Source organism: Callospermophilus lateralis, chromosome 7 (genome assembly GCF_048772815.1).
Source record: "Callospermophilus lateralis isolate mCalLat2 chromosome 7, mCalLat2.hap1, whole genome shotgun sequence".
Classification (NCBI taxonomy): Eukaryota; Metazoa; Chordata; class Mammalia; order Rodentia; family Sciuridae; genus Callospermophilus; species Callospermophilus lateralis.
In genome coordinates, this window is record NC_135311.1 from 67,981,521 (window position 1) to 68,003,783 (window position 22,263).

The 22,263-nt window shown below is 40.3% G+C and overlaps 1 protein-coding gene across 3 annotated transcripts in view; it reads right to left on the reverse strand.

The window, feature by feature from the left end:
- Positions 1-22,263, reverse strand: part of Lrrc8d (leucine rich repeat containing 8 VRAC subunit D) — a 112,752-nt gene that overhangs the window by 85,465 nt on the left and 5,024 nt on the right. For all 3 annotated transcript variants that reach the window (XM_076863539.1, XM_076863542.1, XM_076863540.1), the window contains exon 2: positions 4,209-4,355. The gene's annotated coding sequence lies outside the window, so the exon portion shown is untranslated. The remainder of the gene's footprint in view (positions 1-4,208; positions 4,356-22,263) is intronic.

The following is a 22,263-nucleotide window of genomic DNA, read 5'->3' on the forward strand; positions in this document are numbered from 1 at the left end:
TGTAAAAACCAGAGACTGGCTCCATATGAACTATGTTTTTTCCCACTGCAGAACAGGGACAAATAATATATCTTCCCTTCCACACACTTACTGCAAACTATCAAGGTTAAAGGTGGGAAGCTTCTCTGAGCTTCTGGGAAACAAATACAAGGATGTGGTAACTGCTATGACACTGGTGATTCTGAGATTGGTGTCAGAGTCCTGGCAAACACAAGGAAGGGATGTTCACAGAAATGTTCTTAGAAGAAATCCTGTTATCCATGATTGAGTAACTGAAAAGATTGCAAAGTTGACCATGAAAAACAATTAGCCTGGAAAAAAGATTAGATCCAAAGTCAGAACTTCACATACCACTCATTTAATGTACAACAAAGTGGAAAAATTCCACCTGGAAGTGTTTATGACCGGAAGGGTAACATACTATATATGTTAATCACCATTTCAGCATTTCTGGTCTGGAGCAGTTGTTTTATTTTGGCCCTGATTTGCAACCTGTGGACTGGAGGTACTGGAAGAGGTTTGGAGACAGCTCACGTGGACATGCACTACTACTTACAAATGCAGAAAATGCTATTATCACTAACATATACCCAGTAGAGTGATATTAAGTAGCTTTTCTATAAAATATTTGCAGTCCTCAGAGATAAAAAGTAAAACTCTAAAGACAAGAGCTTTAAAATCTTTTAGTATTACACATTATCTCATTTTTCAAGGGCTGAGAAACATTGCTTTATAGTTTAAAAACTGCTTACAATTTCTGACTGAGATGGTAATTTTTATTTTATAATATACATGAAGAAAAAAGAAGGTTTTGAAAAAAGGAAAAGCTTAACTTGATTTTATTTCCACTCCTCGTTCTCTCTTGACCATTAACTTTTCCTTGGCATTTAACATCAAAGCTAGTTACCCTTTAATTCTTAGCCTCTCTGTTGGAAGAGACCCGCAGCTACTTCAAAAGCCATTGAAACTCACCAGGAGAGACAGAAACGACCAGTGTGTTGTGTATTAAGGAAACATACATGAATCATTTCACTCCTACCATATAAAAGAAAGAGCCCTCATTTTACCTCCCTTTCCTATCTTCTCCTACCCTTTACATTTTGACACAATATTATAGAGGAGGAATTACAGACCACTAAAGATACTCCAATTATTGAAGAGAAAATACATACTTTATTCAGCATTTTCCAGTGAAAATATACCCCCAATTTTAATTTATATTCTTTAAAATGCAAAATTAAAATTATAACTAAAGAGAGCCTCAAATTTAAGTACAGCAAAGACAAGAAAATAAATCTATTTCTATAGAGGCAATATTACAAAAATATTTACTATATAACTTAAAGTCATGTGGGTATGCTCACACTTCCCAGTAATGTGAATTTCTTAGTTGGTTATCCTGTACTGGGGCAAGAAAGTAGTGGATATGTATAGTAGCGGTGTTGGTGGAATATGGGAAGAGCCATATATATCACCCATTATAAAAGGGGTAAACCAGTGATATTTTTTGTTAATTCTAAAATGTTGAAGTATCCACAAAAAGATACTTGCTCACTGAGACACCACAAAAGACACTACCACCCCCCCCCAAAAAAAATGGCATATCTGTAAATGAAAATATACCATTAGAACTTTGGCAACAGAATACAAATCACACTGATGCAAACACATTTAAATCTAGTCACAGATGTAGAGAAGGTGTAAATGTCAAGCATGCAAGTCAAAAAACAACAAAACCCAAAGCTCTGGGCCAAAGCCAAGAAGAGAGGAATGGGAAAAGACCTGGACATGGGGGTATCTCTCCGTAAACTAGAGTAAAAGTAAATGAATTCTGTTTTACCACTCTCTTACCAACTGTAAACAAGATATAGAAAATATACTCTGCAAATAGAATATGACAATTTAAAGGCCTGTATTACTATTCCTGAATTTAAATCCTAATAAGGTGGGAGTAGATCCTGTTCCTAAAGAGGGAACAGATTTGGAGGGTCAAAGAAACCATCCTACTGTATTTTAGAGCAGAGTGACAGATGTTGAAGAAAGTTCCTAAGTAAATTAATAAACCAGAGTACAAGGAATATACCTGGGTATAAAGACAGAGGCAAGACAATAAGGCTATACAGGTCTTTCAAGAATTTCTCTTGGACCCTAAGTACGTGTTTGAAGACGGAATGGTGTGAAAATACTTTATGTACAACCAGTGACTTGAAAATTTGTGCTCTATGTGTAATATGAAATGAACTGCATTCTGCATCGTGTATAACAAATCAGAATGAGTGAATGAATGAATAAATCAAAGAATTTCTCTTGGTGCTGGATGGGAATATAGCTTAGTGGTAGAGAGCTTCCCTAGCATGTGCAAGGCCCTGCTTCAACCCCCTGCACTGCAAAACAAAACAGAACAAAAAACTCTCTTGATGACTTGTTTTCACTTGTCAGCTTGTGATGTATTTGGCAAGAGACATAATACAGACATCTAACAATTTAAATCATACTTAAGTCCACCTACCTATTCAGTAAGGATGAGATTAACTGCTTCAGTTTTTATACTATGTCTTGGCTACTTACTGCTAATATGATTATGCCAATTACTCATATCACAATGCTCAAAGCAGCTACATCTTAAAAGAGATTAAAGTTCTGAAGGAATATTGGTACAATAAAATCTTATAATTCAAATTATCTCCATACTATGTATGTGGAAACAAAGGAAGGGAAGGGGGTAATATAAATGTATCAGTCTACCTGAGTAAAAAAGATAAAAATAATTTCAAAGCAAATTAATTACATAGCAAATACATTTTATTAAACTTTTTCAGTATCAGAATGGTTTAATAAACATTCCACATCATGAATTCTACAACTAAGCCTACCTCTTGAGAAGGCTTGGCCACCCAATGAGGTGAATGAGTAGATATGTGTATTACTGTGATTACACACTCTCCCTGTTACAGAAAAAGATCCCCTTTTTCAAAGTCTCACTTTCTTCCCTCTAGTCGCTTGTTTTTATCACTTTCTCCAAAATAAATAGCCTAAGAAAATGTTATTGACTTGCATATTGTCCAAACATTTAATCTGTCCTCATATAATCATGCCATCAAACTGAATCTTCTCTAGCATCCCTCCCTTAGTTTCCCTCCCCAAGACTAGCATTTCACCAGGTGGATAAATACAGGCATTATAATAAGGCCAAGACTTCACTGGAGGAGAAGTGAATTTGACTTATTCTGCAGAGTGAAGAGCAGCCAGGGAAATGAAAAAGCAAAAAGTCTGCAGCATAAACCAACCTTTCCCTAGTGTTTTCTTCTCCTATGAACATCTGAGGTGGAACGAGATATGGATATAAAATTATAATCCACCTAATAAATTTGAGGAAAGTCATTCTCAGTTTTACTTTGGTGACAAACAGAATTTAATAAATGAAGACCGCTGGTTCATACTTCTAAAGCACCCTCTGTCTCAGCACAGTGGAAACCACAGTGGAGTTAACAAGCCACACACCAGACTAAACACCTCCGAACTCACTGCTCTCCCTCACTTCTGGTCTCTACCTTTCCGGTGTGTGTCTGCATCACCAATTCTCTCAGCCAGTGATGGCATGGCTCTTCCAAAATAAAAAAGCAAGAAACCAGGACCCTCAGTTTCAGGGCCTGGACACAAAGACTCTTCTTTCCACCTACTCTTCACCTACAACTCATCCTTTTGTTTCTCCCCAGGTCCCTACACTTGCCCTCACACCAACCTCATTAACACCCCTACTGTCTCAAGCCTCCCAGAACATTTATGTGGACAACCCCAGGCCAGCAGTGAGGAACAAAAAACAGCTGCTCCAGGCAGCAGCCAGAGGAGGAAAGTGTGGCCAGGGCTGCTGAGGACTAGGAAGCGGCCACAGGCAGTACCAGAGCAACCCTGCCCTGGGGCAACCCAGCAGGGAAAGCGCCTGTCTAGGACAGCGCCCCGCAGGTCCTAGCTCTGGCTCTGCGATGCCCAAAGCCATCCAGCTCATGTGACACACCTGGGCAGTGGCAGAGACAGAGTTTAGCAGAAACCCTTGGATGAGAAAGCAGTAGCAGGGGCAGGCGATCAAGAAAATCCACCCAAGTGCAGCTGCAGTGCCAAGCTCAAAGGCTCTCCCGGGCTGCAGGGGCTGCAGGGCCAGTCCGGCGCTTCCCCCCACGGGGTCCCCACCCTGGCCCGGCCCCGCGCACCTGGACCAGGAGGTCACCCTGCTCCCTCAGGGTACTCTCTCCGGGGACTCGGCTTCGGCGGGCTCCGGAGGCTGGAACCGCGGCGAGGCAGGACTTCACTCCTCCATCCTGGGACCAGGCAGCACGTTACAGACCGCCGTGCACTTCCTGTTTGAAAACACAGGGGAGAGAAAGAGCGAGAGATCCGAGGGTTAGCGGCATGGAGGGAAGGGCGCAGAGCAGTGCGGAGGGAAGACCAGGGGACCCAGCTGCTGCTCGCCTCGCCATGGTCCGCCCTCTCCCGCGCCGGCCGGACCCGGCCACACCGGCTCCGGCTCCAGCACCACCTCAGCCGGCCTCCCCCTGCCGGCCGCCTAGCGCCCACTGCCCGGCGCACAGCCCTTCCGTTCCCAGCCCATCTGGCCTCTCCGCTCCCCACTAGTACCTACATCCGTGGACTCCGCGCCTCCTCCCGGTGGGCACCCCTATAGGCACCCCAGTAACCGGCCTTCCTTTTCCTCCTTTTCTCATTTCCCCACCCCCGCCCTCGCCCGCTGAAAAGAATCACCTCCGGGAAGGTGTAAAGACAAGACTCAGCCTTTCCAGCGTAGCGGAAAGGCTGGATTTATGCAAATTTTAAAAGTTAATAGCCACATCCCAGTACATCCACTACAGCTAAGCGGGAGAAAGCTTCAGGATGGGAAATTACTTGTCTTGTGCCCTGCTGACTCAAAAGAGAAAGCGTGCACGCTGCCACAAACTGAGTTGTCAGGAACTGAGCGGGTGGGGAGAGACCACCAATTACCCAGTACTATGGGTTCCTACTAGGGTCTCTACTCATCCTCAATCCACCAAAATTTACATATACTGAATCTTCAGGGAACATAATCTCAGAGTGCATTCTTCCAAAAAAAAACCGATTCTGTATTTCTCTGCGTGTGAATCACAGAGAAATTCTAAAGTTCTAGGATTACCTTCAATTTGCTGAACTCTGACTTAGTGAATTTTCAGCGTAGTATTAAAAAATAGTAAATGCCCAGCATTGAAAAATGAAACAAACGTAAACAGATGATGATTTAAGAATCTGCTGTGGGGAGAGAGAGAGGGTGCCTGCCCCATGAGTTGGAATTTGTAACCTGCCTGCCTTTGCACCCAGAATCTATCAAGTTACAGGCACTTACAGGACTGTCTGACAAACAACTCCCTTTATCATCAAATTGTTGGCTTAAAGAAAAGTCATCCTTGTTTCTAAGCTCAAAATGGAGAACAGAATATAAAGAATGACTCATTCTACATAAAAAGCTAAACTTTGAAACAGAAATTGATGCATATTAAGCTCCTATTCAAGTGTTAGACAACATCTCATTTTAATCTCCTCTTGCTCAGAAGCATTTCTCAGGAGATTCACACAAATCCTATTCCCATGTTCCCAAATGAGGAAATAAGTTCACAAAAGTCAAGTAACTGTCCCAATGTCTCAGCTGGAAAGTGATCAAATGGAGAATCAAGTACAGGTCTTTGTGAAGGATAATATCTAGGCTATTTCCTCTACACTCTAAATTCCTAAAACAATAGTGAATTCTAGGGGGAAAGACAAGCACAGAGACAGATATCTGAGATCCCCTCCACCTGAGAATGATCCTGCAATTTACAAGCTACCACTGTTGAGGTAGCTGGGTTCTTCACCATTGATACCTTGATGACTAGATCAGAGGACACTGTGCTCTTTTGGTTATCTATTACTGGCTGTCAGCCTTTTCAGAATTACTTGGTGGTAAAAGTTCAAAAGGTGCTGGAACAGCCACTCACATGTCAAGGTACAAAGTCTATCCAGTTCAGGACCTAATCAGCTAATATTTGTTCCCTAAAAAAACTTTTTTCCCCTAACAGGCTGTTTTAAGAAGGTAAATGCTATTTACAAAAACAAACACATGGCTTCAACTTCTAGTAAAACTGTTGGCAATTTCTCATTTTCCATTTGCTTTTGCCTTAGGACTTGGTTTACGGTGACTTGTGAGTAGTATGCTGCTATAGTGACCTCCTAAAGCAGGCAAAGAAATAGCCTGTATAAAAAGGTGGATAGGAGTCTTGACAACGGCAATACCTCTAGACCCTTGCTCAGAGGAAGCAGAGATGAACTGCATCTCACCTGCCCTTCCCCATCACCCTAATAAAAGCAGCACAGACTCCAGTTATGGAGCACACAGTTGAACTGCAAGGGCAAGGGCCTTCAAGTACAGCAGGGCCTGAGCAAAGGGGCCAGAAAAACCAGTAACTTGCATTCCTATCCGTCAAGCACTAAGAAGGCCTTGTTATTCAAAACTTCCTGAGGGAACTTAGCATCCTTTAAGGTACTCCTCTGCCACCCATTTCCTACTCTCAGTCTCTTGCTTACCATGGCCCTGACAGTTCTTCATGTCTTTTCACAAACTTAATGCTTTTTCCCAAAGAGCTACCATTCCTTTCCCAGAAAGTACCCAGTGAGAGGGGCAGCTTGAAGGAGGGCATTTAGCTCAAAACATGCTCATTTTAAAAGCTCTGCCAAAATTCATATTGTAAAACATATACTTCTATTTTAGAGTATCTTTTGATATCCCTACCTTCATTTCAGCTACTCATTATAATTCTAAGTGTCCAGAAGGAAAACCTCTGAAGAAAAATAAAACTCTTTTAAGAAAAGTTAAAAGGTAATGTGTTTAAATTAACCTGCAGATTCTGAGTTTCTTTCTGTCTTTGAGAACTTCAGGTCTCTGTGAAGGATTAGACTAATTAAAAAATTAAAAAATCTCCCTTAGTTCTGAAAACTTCAAAGTCATTATGTAAAAACAGTCAATACTAAACCATTTCTATTTTGTCCTCATACTGTGCTGAGTGATAATTTTCTGATACAAAGTTTATACAATTTAGTAAGTAACAAAATACACATGAAGAACTGACAGGGCCATAGTAAGCAATGAGACTGAGAGAAGGAAATGGGGGGCACAGCAGGACCTTACAGGATGCTAAGACCCCTCTGGAGGTTTTGAATAACCAACAATGTCTATCCTTAGTGCTTGAAGGATAGAAATGCAAGTAACTGATTCTTCTGGCCCCTTTCTCAGGCCCTGCAGTACTTGAAGACCCTTGCCCTTGAAGTGGGTGAACACAACCCCATTTCCTTCTTAGGTTTTCCATAACTAAAATCCTCTTCCTTATCAAAAAATATTTATTAGCATTCATCCCGTATGTGGATCCCAAAGTTTATAGTTTGGAAAGCACAACACAGTCCATGATGTTTCCTAATCCCAACAACCAGAAGGCCTCAGCACCACATCATCCGTCCCCATGGTCTGGCAAACCTGCTCCTTCTTTGTTTCACGGAACAGCGTTTCTTCCTTACTGCTGCTGAGCAGAAAAAAATTAAAATCACAATCTCATCAGGAAAGAAAGCAAAATGCACCCAGGAAGGCACAAATGATGCTATGAACAATAAAACTGACTTTGGAAGAATTTGGGAGATTTCTTTGAAAGTCTCCACTCCTTAAGTATCACAATCCGTGGTACTTAGATAGCAACATTGTGAAAGCCATTGTAGAGGCTCCATATTAAGTTATAAGATGATACAACTCATCTCCACAAGCAATGCTGCTTATCTTTCTTCATCTTAAAAGAGGAAGATCTTACTTTGCAGGTTAAAAATGTCACAAAATTTCTGTGTGAATATCACATGTACTCCTGGTTATTATAGATTTTTACAAACAAGAAATTGAAAAATAACCGTCTGTCTGGTTACCTAAGAGATGGCCTCTCTGCACTAGCAGGCTTCACAGCATAATGTTCCGGTCTCGGCCATCACCTAATGCCCCACACACAACAGGATTTTTTGGAAAGGAGGTCTCTGGCAGTCAAGCTCACCTCCTGGTCTCTGTAAAACCTCGGCCATGGCTTTCAAGGAAGCTTTTCTCAGAGCCAACTGGCTGGCTTGACTGGCATTTCCCAAACAGGATCATTAGCCATCTTCAGGGAGCCAGAGCAAGTGCCTTTTCCCATGCAGCAACGATTGCCAATCATCTTTTTAAAATATCTGCCTGTACCACGAAGGCCTGGGCTCCCTCTTGGGCACAGTTTCCTGGTTTTGAGCAAGTTGAAAGGAAAAGCACTGCTCAGAGCATCCCAGCACAACCTGGAAGAGGCAGCCACAAGAAGCATAGCACCAAGGTGGCTGAGGGCCGAGAGGGCATCTCCCTAAAAGCTCAGTGCCTCAGAGTCCTTAGCTTCCAAACACACACATCAGGAACCTACTGCCTTGCACCCACTCTGCCTCAGAGTTCTCCCTTCACAGGGAGAAGCCATTATCACCATGTAACAGCACAAGCAGGGGGGCTCACAGATGTGAAGTGATTTTCTCAAAGCAATGGGTAATAGAGTTAAATCCCACTCTGGTCTGTTCTTCCTCCTTTTAATTGGAGAAGAATGAGTGGGTGCATTTTGGCTGAGGATTTATTATTCTGTGCTACATGTCTTTTAAGTTTCCCCTCTCATTTTTCAGCTAATATGCAACTACGCACGGAAAGTAGACCATGCTGGCTGATGAACTGGGTGATTATGAGAGTATAACATGAAAGAAGAGTAGGATACCACAAAAGTTGGGCTAAATATCTGTATAGAGAGAAAAGAGTGGCCAAAATGTCCTTGATCATGTGTAGTGTGTGGACTGAATAGGATCTTTCTCTTTGAAAGGCATGTTTTTTGTCTGCTCATCTTCTGTGGGTACCTATCTCTGCCTTCTTCTTTAAAGAACTGTTTTAATCCTATTTGGTCAATTTTATTTTTAAAATAGCATATTTAAAAGTGTAGCAACTTCAAAGAATTGGTCCTAACAAATTTAATAAATCTAATGTTCATTTCTAAGAAAAAAATGCTCTTAAAATGACTTTAGGGCTGGGGGTGTCACTCAGTGGTAGAACATGTGTTCAGTATGAGAATTTGGGTTCAATCCCTAACACCAGAAAATTAACACACACACACACACACACACGTACATAAGGACATACATCTGGAAGTAGTAAAATATAGGAGTTGATAGGGAATAAGTCACATATATCACCATCTTGAGTACATCAATTCTCTATTATTATCCACATAACACAGTCACAAAGAAAAAATACAACTCATGACGAATTTAAGGTTGAAAAACTGGATTGTTTGATTTTTTTTTAGCCTCCTTCTTTGCTCTGCAGAGGAACGGTCATGGCAAATAGCATGAAAGGAAAATAAAGGAAAATCCAAAAATTTTGTTATGAACTTTTGAAAGCTTATTCATCATTTTTTAAACTAATCCTAATTCATAAATGCTAATCACTTCACATGTATCATATTTCACTGCATAATCATCACAGACTTTACGCCAATTTTTTTTTTTTTTGCAAAAAAGTGGGATATAACCATTTTGTGAAGCTTTTGTATTTTAATCGTCTATTACTCAAAACTAATTTATTATTAAACTATCTTTGGTGAAAGATTGGGATGCATGAAATCCTCATGATTATGTGGTGAATTACGGGTATTAATTCACTCACTGCTGACAACAACCCTATGAGGTTATCTTGATAGTATAGATCAGGAAACAGAGATATTAAGTGATTTGCCCAAAGTTACACTACTATTTAAAAAAAAAAAAAAAACACACTGCCAGTAAATCCCAGTACTCAGGTGGCCTGGATGGCCAGAGTCTACTTTTAATCAACAGAACACCTGAATGGGATTTGCTTTATTTATTGTAGAAGTGAATACGGTACGTGCCATGGATGTGGCTGAAAGAAAGAAGTGAGGTGAAAGGCTCTAATATTTTCCTTTTTATAGCAAGAATATATAAATCGAATGTTCAATTATAAATCTAGTGTTCACTGGTCACAGGGGCACTAGACAGAAAACTTACTACTGAACTGAAAAAAAAAGAAAAGGTATCTGCAGAATGGAAAATTCAGGAAGATGAGCTGCTTCCTCACCTTGACCAGAATCCTAGATTTCAAGGCTCCCGGATTGCCTGGCTACCACACAACTGAATTAGCAACGGAAGGGAGTGCAGCAAACCCTATGTACTTTGATCTTGGTGAAACAGTTGATACAGTGCCCTGTGGAGTCAGGATCGCTAAATCAACCGAAACGTGGCTACAAGAATCACACAGCAGTTTCGCAGACTAGAAAGAAAAACACTGGATACATTGTTAGTGTGATGGAGAAAGAGCCACAAGGAAGAGTACTCAATCTGCATTCGAAAGTAACTTAGAAATTATTCACACTGTTATAATCAAATCTGCACATAACATTAATTTATGAGGTAAGAAAAGGGCAAATGAGGACAAGCCAGTGGACTTAGTTGTTAACAGAGAGGTAAAGGAAAACAAGAAGTTCAGTTGCATTTCTGTGTTCCCTTTAATTTGCAGGGAAGGGCTGAGGTGGAAACCACTTCTAGACCTGGAAATGCCAAGACTGAACTAAGCAAAAGCAAATTGGATATGTTTAAAATTTTAGGACCCACAGTCTGAACTTCACAAGGTATGATCCCATTATTCTAAACGTTACAAACAAGGTTCCACGGGAAATAACATTCCTTTCAAGTAAAGGACTTGGTTAGCAAAACCCAAAGGAAAAAAAGGGGCTGGGGCTCAAAGGCTGATGACCAAGTCAGTTGAACAAGTCAGTGGTGTATGTATAATCTGGCCCTACTACAAATATGCCACACAGGCAGAAGGTCATGAGAATGCTCTGCAAGCTCATGGCAGGATCAAGAGCGGCAGGGAAGGGGGACAGTAGGGAGCTCAAACTTGGACCAGCGTTATTTTTCTAAGCATAAATTGTAATTTCTAATTTCTTTAATGTTGAGAAATAGCCGCTCCCTTGGTAGAAGTGTTTATCTTTCCAGCAAAAAAAAAAAAAAAAAAAAAAATTATACTTTTAAAAGTTAGTAGTAGAACTCAAGAAATGGGAGCTAAGACAGGGCGGAAACATCTGACACAAGCGGGTCTGTATTCAGGCTGGGTCCAAGGAAGTGTGCAAGTCAGCATCAAGAAACTCCTAAGAAAGTAAAGAAAGCAACTAATACCTCTGTGGTCAACATGTATGGAAAGATTCTTTCCCGGTGATGGGCTCCCATTGCATCTTACCAGGCTTGTTTATGAGAGAAAAGCACATTTCTAGAAAATAAGAAGCCCTGAAAGGAAAGAGGAACACTGCGTAATCAAAGCTTCCTAATGTGTCATCCTTATTACTCCCCACAGCAATTTGCATGGTTACATTTTAAAGTGAAGCTCTTTTTGTGCGAGGAAAGATCCCTGGGCATCTGCAGAATTACTGGCCACAACCAGAGCAGCGACTCCCTTCTGAATGTCAACTGTGTGCCAGAAACCATTCTATGCCTCTTATACAAATCATCCTCACAACTAATTCTAGTGGGTAAACACTACTGTTCCTTCCTTTTGTAGAAAATGAACTAACTTTCCCATGGTACCATGGCTAGCAAGTGGCAGAACTGGATTAAAATCCGGGCAGCAGACTCCAGACCTCATGCTTTATAGAGAGACTGTCAAGGAAGACAGCCAACAATGAAATCCTATACATCCCATTTCCTTCTAAATAAACAAAAAAGAGGCATAAACAGGCACAGAGGCATAAGGATCAGCCATACTACATTTTAGATATGAGGGGGGAAATGGGTATAAAAAACTTCAGTCAAATGACAATGCTCTGAGACTACTGTTTAATTCACAGGGAATAAAAAGCAAACCATAAAACCTAAATAGATATTTCACCAAGGTTTGATAATTGGCTCCCTCTCGTGATCTAAAAGCATCCATACAATGACAGACCCCAAATCAGACTCAGTCCAGACTCTTCTCCCCATATCCTAATGCCCTCAGGAACCCTTCCCTCCCGAGGCTTCACAGAGAGACATTTGTGGGCTTTTAAATACACTTTCCCTGCCCAAGATCTGCAGCACCACGGTAGTGACATGGGATGTGCTCCTGGAATCTGTACATTCAAGAAACCCTCAGGTGAGGGAACCCCTGCTGCAGATGTCCTTCTTCATTGTCCACCCCTGACCAGAATCCCTGAAGTCAGAGATCGGAATGAATTATTTCCTTTCTCAAGAACTTCCAATGGAATAACCTTTGTTCAAAGGCAATGGAATGAAGTCCAAATTCCTGAGCAGGACGCTGGGTCCTTTGTACTCTGTCCCAAACTGCTCTTCTGGCGCCCCTTTCTCCTATAGCCCTCAGTCTGTCACATTTCCCAAATTCATTTCCTACTTTTGGGTCTGCATACTTTGCTGCTCCAATGTCCCCTCAACTGTCCCCACAGTTCTCTGCCACCATCTTTCTCATCCTTCAAGGCTCCGATCAAGTTATCTCTGGTCTTTCCCCCGTCAAAATCTGCCTCTCCTTCCTCTGAGAAAATGTCCAAACACTTTAGTTCACATGAGAATGTAGTACATACCGCACAGTGTGCTGAATCACCCCACACTGCTTACATGCTGGCCACGCCTTCAGACCAGGGGCATATCAGACTCATCTTTTGTACTGTGGTTGAGACAGACTCAGGCTCAAAGTTTAGTACTTCCAGTTACTTACTAGCCCTCTAACCCTAGGCACACTGAGCCTCCATTTGTAATCCTTGAAACAGGACACTAATGACACCAATCTTCAAGATTAAGATGAGAACAAGACGTGAGAAGGGGCCCACTGTGGACCACCTGAAATGCACCAACACGACTGCTAATGTTGTTGTTATTATTTATTATCAATTTCTGCTTCCCATCCTACTGGAGTGCACTGCAGACATAGTCGATGCTTAAGAAGGGTTTGCTTTTTCGAAAAAAAAAAAAAAAAAAAGGCATTTTAATTTCAATGTAATAAACAGTTGACTTCTTAAAAGCCCTTTATCCTTACTCAATTTTGTTCTGTAATGAAGGACATTTCATAATATTTCTATTGAAAGTGATCTCTTACGTTCCTTTCTTTCCCTCAAAAATCAATGTACAAAATTCTAAGGAACAAGCCCTGTCAGTGTCCCTCCTACTCCAGCCTGCCTTTCTGCTTTGAACTACAGTAACTCCCTGCAGCCAGTGTTGCTGCCCAGAGAATCGCCTGCTTCTCCCTTACAACAAATAGCACTTTGTCAGGAGATTGGAGGCAAGCCCAAAGTAGGAGGGGGAAAAAACAAGGAAAGGAAGTTTCAGCCAAAAAATTGAATTGACACCCACACTATGGCCCATGCTATAACACAGGTAAGAAAAGCGCAAGAAAGAGAGTTCAGACCAGTACCACCCATCCACCCATCTACCTCCCTGCCCACCCATGGGAAATGCGTTCCAAGACACACAAAGGACATGCTGGTCAGCTTGGTGCCTAATGCATGTGGCTTTTGTTGTTAATAAAATATTAATATATTATCAAATAGAATAGCTCCTTATACTCACCGAACCAATCACACTGCAGTTATTATCCCCTCCCCCAATCTCAGGACATGAAACCCAAGTCTTGAGAAATGCAAACAAGACTGAGAAGAGAAGCCAGGACCAGAATTCATGTTCTCTAAGCTCCAAATCCCAGGTCTCTCCCACAGCAATGTATCAACTGTAAATGGCAATTTAAAGAACACTCTTGGAAGCTCACCCAATGCACTACTTGTAAAGGTAAAGGTAAAACAAGGCAGGTTTTGTCTTCTTGAAAACAATCCTGGTGCCAAGGATGAGGGTTGTCACAAGGCTTTCACAACAGCGTTCATAAGGATCAGTCCAGTATCTTAGTGCAGTGTTCCAGAAAGGTCCCTATATCAGCCCTCTGTTCCAGGATGCACACTGTTGCCACAATTTTATTTGCTCATTGGTTTGGGGAGAAAGTATTAGGGTGGGAGTAAAATTTTCTTTTGTAAATCAAACTTTGATGCTGACTTTGAGACTCAAGTAATGTGGAAGCAAAAGAAATTTCTAAAGCAAATTTGTGATTACTGTTATGAGGGTTCAAGGACCAGTAATGCAGAGATCCTGAAGCCAAGGCTGCTTGGGTTCCAATCACAGCTCTGCCACTGAACTACACTTCAAGCTATGTGACCTTGAATCACTTGGTTGTTCTTCGTGCTTGGGAGGAGCAGCCAGACTGGACAGCCAGCCTTGGTTTCCTCTTCTACAGAATGGGACTGTTGTGAGGAGAAAATTTTGAGCTAATGCATATGTAAAGGGTTCAAGCCATGCCTGGCACAGAGGGAGCACTCCATAAGCATTTCCTGTTATTACTTCCAGATTAGTCATTAGAATTGAGTTCTTTTTTAAGTATACTTTATAAGAAAGTTGAAGAACATTTCTTATATAACTTGCTAATTCATACTGAACAAAACACAGTCCAAAGATTATTTTTAAGTTTCACTTCCTGATAGGATCTTCCAGGATTTCCATCCATGGACCACAGTCCCTGGAAGGCCAATTAATGGAATTTGAAGAATTTTCCTTCTTCTCAACAGTGCAAGGAAACCTGTACCATTTTACCCAATACCACAAATGAGTTCCCATAATGAGGGGGAAAAAAAAAAAAAAAACAAGATCCTTACTGTATAAACTAATGTAGTGGCATATTTTTAAATGCATTTCTTCAAAAAGCAACTAAAGTGTTAAAAATTTAGTTATACCTCTTGGGAAAAACTCAGCTCAGCTCACAGCATGAAGTCTATCCTACAGACTTGGATAAAACCTGCTAATGAACCAAAGGCTACTTTTCCAGAAGATGCTGAAATTCCTAAAAAAAAATGACTAGGTACTTGCGATGGTTGGGGAAAGGGAAAAAAAATGTATGTATGTGTTTGTGCATATATTTTTTTTTTCAAAACTGTTATACTCTTATACTAGGATTCAGACTTAACTATACAGAAATCTGCTAAAATACTACCACTATCCTCTCTTTCAGAGAGGGCATATGTATAACAAATCACACTTCAACCACATTTAAGATTTTCCCAAAGCAGATAAAACTAATGACTGGGGCAAGGCTGTGTCCTGTGCACAGGGTCAGCCATCGGTGCGAGGGGTTAAAACTCATGGGACATTGCTCCCCCAGCAGTGTACTCAACAAGAGAGATACAGCCTCGCTGACATTATGTCACACAAGACATAATATGTGGGCTGGACCACGGTTCTGAGCATACGGGCCCTCCACAAACAGAACAAAATGATGTTCTGAACCATCATTTCCTTGGGGACCGCTGTAAACAGACTCTCAACCAATAGTGTCATTTAGTTCTGTTGGGGTGGAGGCTAATTTGTACTCTAACATAACAAACTCTCCACATGCAAACCTTTTCCAGCTTTCTTGGTTTACTTTTTGGCATTGCCTGCTCTACGGACCCCTTCTCTTATTCTCACTCCATATTATCCTTTCTGCCCCAAATCCTATCCCTTCCATTTCATTCCAATGCCCATCTGCAGAAGCCACACGAATTAACACAAATGCACTACATATAGAAAAAGAATAGTACTCTTTGCCCTTCCTACATGGATTCTAAATTCCAGAGTCTCAATTTTCCCTTTCTTGTGTAAAGATTCCTTATTCCTCTCTCTCTCTTCTGTCTCCATTTACCCCTAAATCAATTTTAAGGTAGGAGCAAATCTTCTCTTACCTCCTGAGGAGCTGATTTCCACTCAACTCCTGATGGCTCCTACCTGTCTCCCTAGCACTGGGCCCATCTCTCTGGTGCCCTTTGCCCTCACTCCCTACCTATTTCTCCCGGAACCTGTTACTCCTCAGGGAGGACAGACTCTTCAAATGCATCCACTCCAGATGTAACATTCCAAATTCAAAAGGTCAGAAATTGTCATATTTGTAAATAAGGGGTTTTGTTCTGCTTTTTGTGTATGGGAGGGAGTCACAAAAGAATCAAATCAAATTTTATTCTGTTTCTGTGGTATTACAGATTGACCCCAAGGCCTCACACACAAGTTCTAGGCAAATGCTGAGCTATGTCCCAGCCCTCAAATCAAATTTTGATTTGATTTATTTAAATTGACATTTTTTTTCCCAGTACTGGGGACTGAACCCAGAGGCACTTTACTACTGAGCTACACCTCCAGCCCTTTTTTATTCTGAGGCAGGGTCTAGCTAAATTGCTAAGGCTGACCTCAAACTTGTGATGCTCCTCCCTCAGTCTCTCAAGTCACCACGCCCAGTCGACTTTTTAAAGTGTAGTATGATTTTATTCAAATCCTATACTTCCATTTATCTGGCCACTAAAGGACTATTTATCTTTAAAAGCCTAATCTCACAGGCTGTATCCAGCCCACAAAGCTATTTTATTTAGTCAAAAGGAAGTTCTTATTTAAAATGTTGAATTAGCCAACCTTTTAAAATCAGATTTTACATAATAATCCAGATTCTTGGCTGACAATGAAAAATCAGAATATCTGGCCCATATTCCCACAGGGCAACAACCAGCTGCTCAACAGACCCTCTATAGACAGGACCTCCATCTTCTACTTCAGCCCAGCCCCCACTCAACTCCCTCCTGATTACCCTGCCCTGAGCTTGACTACCAGCTGCCGTAAATAATCCTATGTGAAGCCCACTGCAGGCAATGTTTGTATTTTCTGAGACCTCAAGGATATAGCTACTATCCATTTCTCTCTCTAGTTAGAACAAAGACTACAGATGCAATAAAATTTCTTCTTCATTTAGAATTTTCCAGGTACAATTTTATGGAAAATAATTTAGAACTAAGCAAAAAAGGAACTTTTTTATGACAGAAAATTATTTTAAAAGAATTAAGTTAAAGGGCCAGGTGCAATGGCACACACCTGTAATCCCAGTTATTCAAGAAGCTAAGGCAAGAGTACAGCCAAGTTCAAGGCCACACTGAGCAACTTGGAGAGATCCTGTCATAGAATAAAAAGGAGTGGGGATCTATTGAAGAAATATAGTGCCCCTGTGCTCAATCCCCGGTACCAAGGAAAATTTCTCTCTCTCTCTCTCTCTACACACACACACATACACACACATAATGTGCGTGTGTGTGTATAGAACAAGGGTGTATGTACGCAAAGATGTAAACCTACAACTCCTCAGTTTACACTTTATTATTAAGCTAAATGTTAATGTGAAAAATAGAACTGTTAAAAGTAGAAAATTCAACCAAATGAATTTATTGCACTGAAATTATTAGAGTATAATAAATACATAAATGAACACTCTGAATATGATATATGAATATTTATTCATTCATTTATTTTTTTACTTTGAGGATATAGGAAATGATTGTTTTATTACATATATTTATTATAGCATGCATTCAGCTTTGACTCCTTGGCAAACAGCTATATCTTTACATAACATTTAGTTGCTATAGGGTCAATCTAACTAGGAGGAGGGTGCTTAATGTGTACTACTGTGGCATTTCTATCAGTACATGATAAAAAAGGTTATAGAAAACATCAAAACAATTAAGTGATTTAAAACTAGCTCTCAAGTCACCCAAGTGTTGTATTTTCTAAAGCCACTGTGGGACGAAAAGCACAGTGGCCTGGAGACCTGAACACCTGGGCACCAGTACCACCACACCCTTCAAACAAGAAGCAGGAACTAGATGAGCCTTGAAGTTCCTTTCTACCTCAAAATATGATCACTTTTTTATTTAGCAGAAATAGTATCAGAATTATAAAATAAATACAGAGACATAGTGAAGAAATGAGAAGGCAAAGTACAGTGCATATGAATGAGAACAGGCTTTGAAATAAAACATGCCTGGTTTCAACTTCTACCTCCACCATGTGTATGTGATATTTTTACAAATTACATAACCTCCCCATCCTCACCATTACATCTATACAGAAGGAATAAGTTCTCCTTTCACTTAGGATTGTTTTAAGGATTAAATGAGAATGAATGTATATTACAGGGCATAGGTTAAGACAATCAATAAATGAATTATTTGTTATTACTGAGAACTTTGGGTGTCCTATAAATTGTACAACTACTTCTCGATCATATAAGTTTTCTCAGTTATAGCTGAGAATAAACTGATTTTAAAAGCTCATTCAATAGGATTCTATTCCAAGCATCATGAGGGTCATTTTGCCATGAATCAATTTTCTAACATTTCTTAGAATTAGGTTGGGAACAATCAGTGAAAAGAATTTTGACTGACGGCAGTTCATATCCCATCTGATGCCTTCTGTTCCATCTTCAGAGTGAGAACTAGAGGTGGCTTTCTGGCCACCAGCAGAGAGAAGGGTGTCTCGCACACCCTCTCCTCCCTGCTCTGTAGAATTCACTGCAGTTCTTGATGTCTGTTGATGTTAACATTCAGCAATAGGATTTGTGCATTGCTGGGAGAATGAAGCCTCCTCTGACAACGTTCCTAACTATTGCCAGCAAACAGAGGGGTGGGGTGGGGGGACCTCTTTATGAAAAGAAATGATTTTAATGGAATCCAGCACCATATCTGTGAGCCTCTTCCAATAGCAGGTGTCAAGGGAAGAAATAAACATCTTGAAATCCTCAGAGCAGTGGAAATTCTCAAACTTCTGATTTCATAGGCCAGTAAAATTTTAGAAAAGAGATCGTCATAAAATTGCCAGGTTAAAACTTGACCAAGAAACAACACCAAAAATCAAACAACCACCATCCTTTCACAAAAGAAAAAAACAAAACCCCTTAAAGTAGGACGGACAATCCAATATTAAAAAAAAAAAAAAAGAAAGAAAGAAAGAAACAAACAAACAAAAAAGACCCTTTAAGTTGAATAAACTTAGCATTGAAATTTAAACTGAAAAGCTTGTTGCATCATATTTATTATTCTCATTATTCCACAGGCTGGTGAAACTATCCTCATGGACTCACTGTGGATGGGTTTGGTGTTATTTTTGGTGTTATTTCTTGGTCAAGTTTTAACCTGGCAATTTTATGACAGTCTCTCTTCTAAAATTTTACTAGCCTATGAAATCAAAAGTTAGAATTTCTAGTGCTCTGAAGATTTCCCTATGGTCATAAACTCAAGAACGGACTGAGAATTGCCATCCCATCAAGGCCGCACTATCTCATGGAGGCACCAAGGGCCATACTGTGGACCACCTGCTATCATGATCAGCATCCTCTAAGGAATCTGATGCCTCCTTCAAACTCCTTGTTTGTCTTAATAACCCTTCATGGGACTGTCAGCCACAAGTGTTTCAAACACCTTTTTAAAGGTGTTTTCAGTCACTGTGTAGCCTTTTGGCACAACAACATAAAGATGTTGGTTTTCAGCTTTAGATGGATATCAGAATCATTTGGAAAGAGAAAGGACTTTTTTCAAAACAAAACTCTGCCTCCAGAATTTCAGAATCTCCAGAGATTCATTCTGATTTCACAGGCATGGGGAAGGGTCTGGACATATGTATTTTAAAAATAATCCCCAGACTGAGTTGGACACCACCCATTGTTCACAAGAATTGGTACCAATATGGTACCAATTGCATTCATCCTGAATTCATGTCTTACAAAGCTTTAAAATAAACATTTTCATTTATTTAGGTAATAAATACTAAGGGAGAGAGTACTGTGTGTGGCATTAGAAAACCAGAGGAGAAAAAGACAGATAGGTCCCTACCTTCACCACACTGACAAGAGTATTAAGAACATGGAGACAAGGAGGCAGGCAATTAAAATGCCATAATTCAGGTTTACTGGAATTCAGTGAACAATCAAGAAGGCTTCCTGGTCCCTAACCTGGCAGTTTCAGGGGCAATATCATCTTAGCTGACTACTTCCAGATATTGGAAATGCTAGTGTTTTTATCAGAGAAATACATGGGCATGGATCTTGTCCTGTGGAGCTTACATTCCAGCGGGAACATCCAAATCTTCAAGGTATTACGTTAGTCTTTCCTAAGCTGAAGTGCCCATGACTTTGAACACAGTACAATGGAAACTGAATTAAACTATGTTTTCTGTTTTTTCCAAATCTTTTTGGTGAAGATTAGCATTTCCTGTCCATTTTCTCCTCAACAAGTTGAGACAACATTGTAAAATATTTTCAGAGCCCTTCCCTGAGTTTTCTCAACAAAACACCATCCTACGGAATTTCCTAATTTCCCCTAATACTTGACCTTGTATTTGCCCACAAAGAAATGCACCTACAAATCTTCTGATGACTAATGCATCCTAGTGTAGTTTCCCTGGAGCAAATCCCTATTGGTTAGATATTTCATAATCCAGAAAAGCTTATTGTCATCTGTAAAAGGAGAAATTCCACTGTGAGCTCCTTCTTTTGGTTCAATTATGTAAATAAGACCTGAGGGACCTCATGTTTACACACCTCAAGCAGAGAATTCTTTAAACTTTTTTTTTTTTTTTTAAGGCAGACAGATTCTAATGCCCACTCCGAAATGATTAGTATGAACTTAAATTAATCATGTGACCTCCTTGTGCCTGGATATTTTCATTTATAAAATTCAAAAGTTGATCCCTTGCAGCTATACTATTCTACCTTTCTATTAAAAAAATGATGCAATGATATATATCCTTAGTTCCAAGGTGACTTCAATTTTTTTAAATACATATTTTTAGACATTGATGGATCTTTATTTTATTCATTTATTTATATGCAGGGCTGAGAATCGAACCCAGTGTCTCACACCTACTAGGCAAGTGCTCTTACTACCAAGCCAGTCCCCCAAGGTAATTTCAATTTTGACACAGTCTCTGAAACTGCAGGATATTATCTAAAGAGTTTTGGCTATTTTCCTCCTGAAGAAACCTCCTCATACTCATATATTCATAAAACATCCCTTCTTCTCATAGGAATATCCTTCACCTCCAGAGGATAGAGGCAGGGTTCCCACGGGGCCTAGCACAGAAGTGAGACCCAGCAGAATGAACCATCAAGACAGATTTGACCACCAACAAGCAATCGAGTAAAATGGACAGTTCTCTTATTTATTTGTTAATTATTTATTTTAGTTGTAGATGGACGCACTACTTTTTTTTTTTTTTTTTTTAATATGGTGCTGAGGATTGAACCCAGTGCCTCACACATGCTAGGCAAGCACTCTACCACTGAGTTATAACCCCAGCCCCCAACAACGGACATTTCTAAAAAAGGAGCTGTTATGTATTGGATCTAAGATTTGGAATTTTACGCTAGCACTCCTTCAACCCTGTGGGATGGCCACCAAGGAGCTCATTTAAATGTAGTTTGTTGGATAGATCTAGAGCATTTGGAGAACCTGGCACTAAATTACATGGGATTTCTTACCTGCCTGACTCGAAGGACCTCTGGGAATGATAATTCCTAATGTCTCCTTAGTGAAGATGAGTAAAACCAATGATGAGTTAAAGTCCAGTTCTGGAAAAAGATTTGTTTCTAAGCTTCAATCCTCTCCCCTTCCCTCAATGTAAAGCTGTCATTAAGTATTCTGAGCATATCAGCAAAAAGAAAACAAAGCTTAGCCTGAGTGGGAACCAAGTGCACACCTGGTTTTGCCAGTTTTTCTCTCTATCTCTCACAAATTTTAAAAGCAACTGTTTTGGCAAGTTTTTTCCGATTTGCATAAAACATTAAAATCTCTCTTCCAGGGGATAGGGGTTGTGGCTCAGCAGTAGAGTGCTCGCCTAGCATGAGCAAGGTGCTGGGTTTGACCCCCAGCACCACATAAAAATAAAAAAATAAAAGTATTGTTTCCAACTATAACTAAAAAAAAAAAAAAAATTATAAGAATTGTTTAAAAAAAAAATCTCTTTTCCAGATGTCCAAACAGAATTACAAAGACCCCAGAGAAGGGAGTACAGACTTCAGAAACCTGAAGCAGACTCAAACAATTTCAAAATGGCATCTCAGGTGCAAGCATCACTAAATGCATCACTAAACGCACAGTTAGCTAAATGCATCGTGGCTCCACCACAAAAACAGATTTCTCAGAAGCCTCCAAACTAAGGACTTTTGGAATCCACCTCCATCATTCAGCAACTCCCAAATCTCAAACAGGACCAGCAGTGCCCCAGCCTATCAGGTTTCACATACTATGAGTTGACTGCAAAGTTTTCAGCAAAGCCATTCTCCTACTTCTTTTTGAGGGGGTG